This window comes from Poecilia latipinna, unplaced genomic scaffold, assembly GCF_001443285.1.
Source record: "Poecilia latipinna isolate Pla-1442-1.1 unplaced genomic scaffold, P_latipinna-1.0 Scaffold836, whole genome shotgun sequence".
NCBI classification, from domain to species: Eukaryota; Metazoa; Chordata; class Actinopteri; order Cyprinodontiformes; family Poeciliidae; genus Poecilia; species Poecilia latipinna.
The window spans coordinates 229,235-239,466 of record NW_015113452.1 but is presented as its reverse complement, the minus strand read 5'-3'; the positions used below and the strand labels follow the sequence as shown (position 1 = coordinate 239,466).

At 39.0% G+C, this 10,232-nt stretch overlaps 1 long non-coding RNA gene across 1 annotated transcript; it reads right to left on the bottom strand.

Annotated features, from left to right (window-relative positions):
• Window positions 1-2,286: 2,286 nt before the first annotated feature.
• Window positions 2,287-10,232, bottom strand: LOC106956643 (uncharacterized). Its single transcript, XR_001426806.1, has 2 exons — window positions 10,166-10,232; window positions 2,287-2,404 (listed from the first exon to the last, which is right to left on the bottom strand). It is a non-coding gene; the product is annotated as an uncharacterized LOC106956643 (long non-coding RNA).

Genomic DNA, 10,232 nt, shown 5'->3' with positions numbered 1-10,232 from the left:
ATGGAGCCGTTGTTCGAACACAGAAACTGCACCGCAAGTGCACATCTGTGGTTTGCTAACAGGTGTGCAAGAGACAAGAGGAGAGATGGTGTGAGAGACAGGATTCTGGAAGCCGGCCCGGCATCCAGCAGAAGCCAAATTAAAAAGGAAATCAAAGCCTTTTTTTGGTCCACTTGAGGATGATGGTGGTGTTTGTACAGTGGAGGAGATGAGGAAGACGCGGCGTGAATGTGCATTATATCCACATTGTTTTAAATCAACTCAATACTGGCAGATTCTACTTGAACAATCTCTTCACTTGGCTTGATGCTGATAATGTTTGCAAAGGTGAGTCAGACATTCTTACACAGAGCCTGGCAGTAAAGTTATTCTGGAGGCAAGAACCAACTGGAACACATCAAAATCAAATATTAAGGCTGCATCAAATTATCTGTGATTAATCACCTGAATCAGGGTCACAAACATTTCCACACCACAGAAAAAGCTTCTGGCCGTCCGTTTGAAAATCTACCTGTAGCCCAGTAAAAACTGGCCTTAGTCCCGACTTTGCTGCTCATTGGTTAGAGTGACAGTCAGTCACACAGTGCACTCAGCCAATCAAAGCACCTGTAGATATTCAGACCTGCTCAGCTTCCCCAGTCAGGTGTGAGGGGAGAGCTGGAGACAAAGGAGCTGCAGGTTGGTGCTTCCAAACAATCAGTTCCTCTCTTTGAAACTTACCATATAAAAATCCTGAAGATCTGAACATCCAGTGAGCCTGGAGCCATGAAGCTGTCAGGCACTGGACTATACATGGGATTGGTGAGTAGTGAACACAATGTTGTTTTGTTTAGCATGTTGGTGGTGGTAGCCAATGCTAACTGTTGATCATCAGTTGTCATAGGATCTAACTTCTTAAATTCAACATGTATTTAAGATGGTGAGATAAATGTTACCTTTATTTAGTCTGAAATATTAGATTTTGGATATAATTGCATTTATTTCTGTATGTAACTCTAGTTAACTAGCAGGCTGGTAATTTACTGGTCCTGTTTATTTTAATACAGGCCAGGTGACCCTTTTTAGGGATGGCGAGCTTCTGAGAACTGGCTGGGCCTGCAGAACCTGAGATCCACTCCATACTGGCCTGGTAGGAGCCTTATGCTCTGTATCATTTCCCCTCCATCCATACAGACACACAATCCACTATTCATCTCTTCATCTGAAACAACTTGCGTTTGGATATTCTCATCTCAAATATCTGGATATTCAACTATGGACTTTTCGAATGTGTGTTGGCCAGACACTGTGCTGACCGGTGGGGAAATTTAAGACTGTTGTGCACAAATGTATGGAAGATCTGCTGCAGAACTGTGTATATTTATTCTGTATTATTATTTTGGGTTTTATGTACGTTTGGTCTTGTGGTCTTCACTTTAATTTTCTTTTTAAAATACATGGTATTGAAAGCCGTTATTCTTTTGCATTGTTTTTATTGATTACTGACAACAGCTCCAGTAGACTAATTTAGTCTTCTGATATATCCCACCTCGTCCCTTAGTACATTAAAAAGTGCTGCATTCAGTGTAAGGGCGTCTTGTCTCTTTAAATCCAAACAAGCTGCTGCTGGCCACGCCCCTAACTCAACACTTAGTCACACATGAAAATGTCTGCAAACAGATGCGTAATGATACAACCGTCCATCCTTGAAAAGCAGAAGTGGAGCCTCCTGCACAACCAGTAAGAATAGTTTCTGAATGCAAAATCAGCAACAAAACTCTCATGTTTTCCAGCAGCCATTGTACAGCGCATGCAGCAGTAAAACCAGCTGTCCAAATGAGGTGGAGCTCAGTTGATTGTGATTCAACATTTTTGAAACGGCTCATTTTTCAGAAAACATTAACTTACTGACAAAAAACAGCTGAGTGGGTTTTTTAAGCACATGGACTGTTTTTAGAAGCAGCAGAAACCAAAATGGAAGTACAAAAACATATAAAACAGGTTAATTTTGCATAACAGGTTTCCATTAAAACTCCAGAGGAACTGCAGAGATCCACCGCTCAGGTGGGAGAATCTGTTGACACAATGTCTTTTAGTTCTGCGCATGAATAAACGGTTGACCCAAACTCAGGTGAGATCGAAGCTAAACCTTCTGCCCAACACACAAAACCACTATGAATGGATGAAAACTAACCATGAACACATTAACCCATAGCAACTAGTTACATTTACTCAGGTAAATTTACTTGAGTAACTTTTTGGAAAAAATGTACTTCTAGAAGTATTTTTACTACGCTGTACTGTTTACTTTTACTTGGGTAATTTTATTAAGAAGTATTTCTATTCTTGAATAAATTTCTGGATTTTCTTCTCACTGAATGAAAAACAAACATGTTTTGACTAAAACTCCACCAGACAGACACCCCTGCAGTTTCTGTTTCCGTTTCATGAGTTTTTATTGAAAGAAACTGATCTGGAAACATTTTTCTTTTGCATGGTTTTGTTATTTTTTGTTACTTAAATGAATTATTGTCATTTTTCTCCTCAAAATACCAAAATTTCCACTTAACTTTATATTTTGATCCGTCTGATGATGTAATTTTAAATATTAAATGATAATTTGATCATTTACTCAATACTTGAGTCAACTTTTTACCAAATGCTTTTTTTATTTTTACTTGGGTAATTTCTTCAATGGCTACTTTTTACTTTATTTGAGTAAAAATATGTTGAAGTAGAGCTACTCTTAAGTACAGATGTGGGTAGAGTTCCTACAAATTGTACCAAAGAATACTGAATCAAAAGGTGGTTTGAACATTTTGCAGGTTTATGCAACCTGAATCTTGCATGATTGTATTATTTGCTTCACATTTACACTTTCAGAATGAATCCAAAGTGTTTCAAACACTTTTTGCCTCCTCTACGTAGCATGAATAAAATCAGTGCTTGTTGTAATAACTGCTGGTAATTGGACTATAAATGATCAAAATTAAAAAAATACAGTATCTGTAGTACCAACATTCAGTTTTCTGCTGCATGGCCACACAGCAGCCCAACAATAGGAGCAGCGTTTACGTCATGCACAAGCCGGGTATTTTTCTCCCACTTCCAACTCTCCATCTCGGCCCCAGCAGGCCTCACAAAAGATTATGCCTGCAATCTGAGTGGCCACAACGGAGGATGGCCCGGCTTCATCCACAGCGCTTCTAAAGCTAAGACGTTTTAATTTCCCACTTTTTATCGTCGCCACACAGACCACTTTAAAACTACTCCGCTTCCAGCCAGTTTCATATCCAGGCCTCCAAAAATCTGCGTCTTAAACGGCCCAGGATCTTCACAGCCCGACGGTCCCCGGATGGGTCCCATCCCCCCACTTTCTCCCCCCAAAAAACCTGGCCAAAACTCAAATCTTGGCTTGATGGGCTGCGTGGAATTAAAAACCAAGCAATTACAGTGAAAAAATTGAAATCTTATGTTTTGTATGGGGATGGCAAGCTGTGGTGGAGGAGGAGATTAGGCTAAAGCCGGACTGGTGCTCGAATGGTGAATAAACCGAAAGTCCCTGAAAGACGCCACTTGTTATTAGAGTGTAAACACTGCCAAGCTGCAGACAAGCTGGTAAGAACACAGTGGACATAAAGAGGCCGTCTGTGGACATGTGGTATTATCCCTCTGTACATTAACTGTCTGTTAAACACTTGGCTGAAAGATACCAACTCTTCCCCCCGTCTGCATCTCCCACTTTGAGCGAATCCCCCTTTGTAATCCCTTCCAGACAAAGAGGAAGCGAACGAAGCGACGGAGACCAAGAGGACAGAAATCTGGAGGGGAAAGTCCACTGGGACGGTCGGCCTTATCTCCATCTCACACTGCGGGTTGTACACTTATCTTAACTGGTGGAGGAAGTTAATCACCAAATAGATGATTTATACAAAGACTTACATTCACTAAGTAAGAGTCAGTTTCTTCTAATATGGTCAAGACAAGATTTACATCCTTCATTAAAGGGGCAGTGCAAGGGAAAATTTACTTTTTTAAGCTTTACATGTTACAATGTTATCCCCTCATCAAAAACAAACCTGGAGTTTTCCTTTTATTCTTTCATGCATGTTTGAGAAATCCTTTAATCTCCATGGCAACCATTCAGCTGTTCAAAACGCCTGGGTGGACCTAGCTCCGCCTTCGAGGCGCATCTCCGCCTCAGAGCTGCAGTTTCCAAGTTTTTGAACTTCCACCCTTCAGACTAGCCAGCAGCAATTAGCAAACAGCTGGTGGAGCTGCTGAGCTCGTTATAGGAGCTGCTGCTCAGAGCAACGCTGGTAAAAACGTTGTTAAAGGGTTAACAGATGGAGCCATGTTGGGATGACTTCCTGGAGGCAAAGCTTCAGAAAGGGCAGGAGGTTTTAAAGAGACAGAGGCCCAATTTCAGGTCGTTAAATTAGAAAGTCAAATTTCTTTAAGTCGTATTTAACAGGCAGCATTTTTATAGCAACTAAGGGTAATAAAGTTACTAGATGTCTGCTTGTTACCTTTTCCTCATTTTTTATAAATAGAATTAGGAAAAGTTTTAATGAGGAAATATTACAAATGTTGATTTTAAACAAAAACAATCAAAATCCTGGGAGAATTATTAGTTTGTGGTGAACTAAGTGGTTGTTTATGGATAGATTGGTAGGTTGGTACATTGGTTGGTAGGTAGTTTGGTTGGTTGGTTTAGTATAAGATGTGGTGAGATGATATGATAGAACTAAAAGATTTCTGGAGATCCTTAAACATTTTCTTTTAGCTTGATGGTACAAAATCCCATTATAATTCAATTACACATTATTATAACCCAAGTTTCATCACATCATGTCTCCATGGTGTCACTAGAACTGATTTAAGAAAATATTCCTTATAACTTATACCTTATATATCGTATCTTTCTCCTACTCTAGTGAATGAAACCATGCAGATAGTAAGATTATGTCTCTAATTATACAGCAAACAGACACACAGATTGTCCCTTTGAGTGTGTAACACACACACACACACACACACACACACACACACACACAGTCACAGAGAGTAAATGTCTGGTCCTGCAAGGCCATTATGGTAAACCACGTGAGGCGCTTCTATTCATGGCTCTCTATTGTTCACACCAAGGTAAGTAGGGGAGCCTTCAGACTGTAATCACCTGCACACACTCACGTACACAAACACACACACACTCATTGATGAGGAAATGGGAAGGAGAAGTGAGAGACTAAATATTAGGATGAAAAACAAACGTGCTGTAGAAAGCATGTAGAGAAAATATACATAGAGCGACATTTGTTTCCCATGTGATCAATGATTACAAATGGATTTGCATCAAGTTTGCATCCAAAAATGATTTTAAAAAGTAGATTGGACCTTTTATCCAAGCGGACGTAGAAACTGCATTACATTCCTGATGAGAACAGCTGAAAAACTTCATCGTAATCATCAACATGTTGAAAACTGTAAACCTCTAAATAACTGATTTATTGCTAAAACTTCACTGTCATTTTCGGTTCCTATTGCGTTCCAGATTTTGTTTGAGTGAAACAAAGTCTACATATGCAACATGATACGGGCTCGTAAGCTAACAGGTCAATATTCACAGGAACACATTAGGAAAGCTGATATTTGATTTGCCAGGAGAACAGCTTTAACAGAACAATAGAGAGCAAACAATGAAGTAATGCTAAGGACGAATGCAGCCAGAGGAGAGTGCAGCTGACAGTCAATGCAGCAAAGTGTTTTAATGTTTTCAAAGCAGTGGGCAGGTGAGCAAACATCAACTGTGTAAAATACCATGTGATGGCAGAAAAGTCCAGATGAAGGCTGTAATTATGAAGGTTTAGGGGTGCATGGAAATGTAGAAATAAACAGATTGGTAATATTTTTCTCAGTGGTTTTAATGAGTTAGAAAAAAAAACGTAACTCAATGAAAATGATTAACTAAAACAGCTGACAACATGCATGCAAAGATGAAAATATGGTAAATATTCATAGAAGGTGAACGCGGCATTAAATGGTGGACAGAAGCATGTTTATTGCTTTTAGTGCATTAAGCATGTATTTAATACATATAGAAGATGGAAGTTTGATTACAGAGATCAAACTGGTTTGTTTCTTATCTTTTAGGGTCCATTCACCCCAGCCAGGTTTGGTCCATGTTAACTGTTTGTTTGTCTAGAAGCTGTTTTGTGTGGCGAGGTGTGAATTTAACTCTGATTCAGATCAAAAAAGCAAAGCCTGGTCCTACAAACCTCGCTCCCAGTTTGGTTGAAGTGAACTCTGATGTGGTTTGAATGCTTATGTGAACGTCAAGCGGACTGGGGGCCGCTCCAAAATCAGGAAGTGGACTGCAGTGCAGGGCATTCTGGGTAAATACAACCAAAAGAAATGTGTTAGCCTAGCGCTAGCAGGAGAAATGGCTCCTTATTTTTTATCAAAGACAAAAGCAAAATCCTACAACTTCTAAAATCTGACGTCACTCCTCTTCTGTTTACATTTTGCAAAGAAGAAAGTTGTGTTCAGTGTTTTCTTCAGAGTTTTTTTGTGTCGTTCCTTCAGTGGTTCTTGGTGCAGCACCCCCACAGGCCAGGAGGGGAACAGGTTTTCTAATTGGTTTGGTTTGTTTGACACAGAGCAATGTGAAAGAAACCACCGCAGATGAAAATGCAACAAATACAGAAATTTTGGTCCCAATCAAACCGACTCCACCGGGCTGACAGATGTGAAAACTGCCTTAATCAACCTGAACGTGTTGCTAATGAGTGTATGAGCAAAGATGTTTGAATAATAAGCGTTTAATGACCAACACCAAAGCATAAAGACGTCAAGCTTCGTGACATCTACATTTTCTCCTGTGCTTGTGGGTCGTAAACCATTCACACAGAAGAATGATTGCGATTGAAATTGTAGCATGAATGGCTACATAAAAATATATATATATATAATTTCAATTAAAAAAAGAAGAAATTACACACAGCTGGACTATAATTACACTTGATTTTATTTCAGGGTATCAGAATATGCAGAGCTCAACACGTGTGTTATTTGTGAAAGCTGAAGCATGAAGAGGCTGGTGGTGTTTGTACACAGCTGATTGATATTTACCAGTGAGGATCAGCAGACATTACTGGCTCAGCTTCACCAGCCGCCGCTGAGGAGCCGCAGGGACAGAAAGGTCAATTAAAGTAAAGTACCGAATGTTTGAGGGATTTAAAACTAGGACGCAAAATAATTACAATGTGGTTTCGTGTCACTGGAAGACTTTTTTAAAGTATCATATGGTGCAACATTCAAATGCGTTATGTAATTTTTTTCTAAAAATGAATGTTAATGAGCTACCTTCTTCTCTGCAATCCCTCTCCAGTCGGAGAAAACATATTTCCATTTTAAGGCCTTAAATATGATCAAAGGATCGGCTTAATATAATCAGTTTAAAACCCATTTATTACCATTTCCCTTCCTCCACCTCCTCTTCATCACCGCTCTCTATCCCTCCTCCTCCTCCTCAATCTCCCTCCATCCTCTCTTCACCCGCTTCCCTTCCTTCACGCCTTCTCTGTTTCTGTCGCATTTATTTTCTACAGTCCATCCATCCCTGCATCCCTGCCCCACCTCCCCTCCACCTCTCAAAGTGTGTGTGTGTGTGTGTGTGTGTGTGTGTGTGTGTGTGTGTGTGTGTGTGTGTGTGTGCGTGTGATTTTAGCCGTTTTATACGAGTGCATACTCCTGCAGTCAAACCACAAGTCTCATTTCACTTCAACGAGGAGAAATATTTCAGGATTCTTTATTTGAGTTTGAAAAAGTTTTTCTCGGAACAAAAGTGGCAAAAATGATTTCAGAAACATAAAAAATGAAGAAAGAAAATGTAAAAATTAAGATTTTCCTGAACTCAACAGAAATGTTTTCATGCTTCTGGTTGACATTCAAGTCAACAAGAAAAAATGTTGGAATGCAATGAAGAAGCAGGACAAAAAAAATAAAAGTCATAAAAATCATAAAACCTTTTTAACCAGTTCACATTATAAATCATATACATTTTATGAGAGTAAACTCACAAGATTAAAATAATATTTCTGAGAATAAGTCATGATGTTACAACTTTATTCTGGTTTTCTTTGGACTTTATTCTGATAATGCAACTCGTAATACTAAAACTATTCTCATATTAATGTGACTTTATTCTTGTGACAATATAACTTTAGTCTCGTAATTTTATTTTGTATTCGCATGGCCCTGATTCTCCACCATACCATCGCAATAAACAATGAATCAATTAATCAAATGATAAATTAAAACAAACTCAATAATTTCCATTTGCATGATTTATGATTTTTCTATTTTCTGTCTTTTTACCAAACACTGGATGATAAAAGTTTTCCATTTGGTGAGTTTGAAGGACAGTTTTGTTTACTTCATAATTCTTATTTGATGCTTTTGTTGTTTTTTTGAGATTTAAAATGTCTTCCAGTTCCAGGGTTGCATTTTAATAATGATCTGTTCTTACATTATTATGCCACCACTGTTATATTCTGTGAAAATTAACTAAAAACAACAATATTATAAGTTATCGCGATAACTTCTGAGACAGATCATCGTCCAGAATAAAACGTTTATCGTAAGCGGCCGATTTTCACGCTGGAAGAGAGAACACCTCCGTCTCCTCTTGGGGAAAATTTACTGACCTTTATACCTTTAAATCCTGCTGGATCAATACTTTGATTGGAAAACCAGAGGCGTAGCATGATGGTGGGAACATGGTGCCTTAATCCCAGCTGAGGGAACAAAATGGGTCAAAAAAGATTTTGTGAGATGTGAACACAGAGAACTGGTGGAAATTTGATAAAACCTTTTCATCAGGCAATCGGTTTTTAACTATCTGTCGTTCACATCATTCCTTACTCTTCCTTGACTTCTATGTTTCATATTCTATTTCTGCAGGACAGAAAACATGCAGAACAACTCGGCGCCGTTCTGAAATCAGGCAGACAATCCAACGACCGCAGAGTGTTTGACTGACAGCATCGCCTTGTGGCTTTGGTTTAATTACTGAAGGAGAATTGGTGTGTGTGTGTGTGTGTGTGTGTGTGTGTGTGTGTAGAGGTGGTGGGATGTTAGGGGGTCGTAGAGGACAATGGAGACTTCAGAGAGGAAAGGAGTTGATGAGACATGGGGGTTGAAATGTGATGCTGATGGTTGGCGGTCGGGTTAGCATACTTTTGGATATTTCTCTATTTTTACATTATTAAGTAGTATCGATTAAAAGTTTTAAATTAATCAAAAATGAGCAACATTCCATTCAAAAATCTTTTTTGCTACTAAATTACTGAGTAAATAGCCACATGATCTCAACAATAAAGATATTTATTGTCTCTAATTGTTATTTTGGTTATTCTGCCATCAGATTGGAGCAAAGTGTTATTCTACAAATTCAGGTTTCCAGTGTTTCAGGAAGTTTATGAAACTTTGTTAGGAATGTGGACACAGACTTCGCTGCTGCAACGTTTAGCATTTAGATGCCATTTTAAACTGGGTTTATCGTTTGAACCGTGTTGTCGCGGCGACTGGTTGTGCACCTCTGAATTTTTGTAGCTGCGCAGATCAGACGCCACACAAACACACTGGATGATTCTGGAGGTGATGCTGCAGAGCAGGTGTCCCTGCACCGTCGCTAAAGGCTCATTTCAAGAGGAAACGGTGCCACGTGTCAACTCTCAACACCATGCCGCTGTCTTGACCCGAACGCGATCAACGCTAACTTTCAAAAGCGCTACTGTAGCTCAGCCTGAGCCAGAAACACAACAGAAAATTTACGGCTTTGGACTTTTATATGCAAGTTAAGAAGCATTAAATTGCGTTTAATTTTTAACATGTTAAAGGCTACGTAATGAATTCATCAAAATATTTTAGAATTTGACTCTTTAATGAGGCTGGAAACGCAGCCCTCTGCTGCCCCCTTCTGGCCGACTGACGAACAGAGACAAGCAGAGTTCACTAGTAACTAGTTACATTTACTCAACTACATTTACTAGAGTAACTTTTTTAAAATTTCTTTTAGGAATATGTTTACTACACTGCATTTTTACTTTTACTTAAAATTTCTGGATTTTCTACCCACTGAATGAAAAACAAACATGTTTTAATTCACCAGACTCAGACACACACCTGCAGTTTCTGTTAAAGTTTTACAAGCTTTTTTATTCAAAGAAACTGATTTAGAAACATTTTCT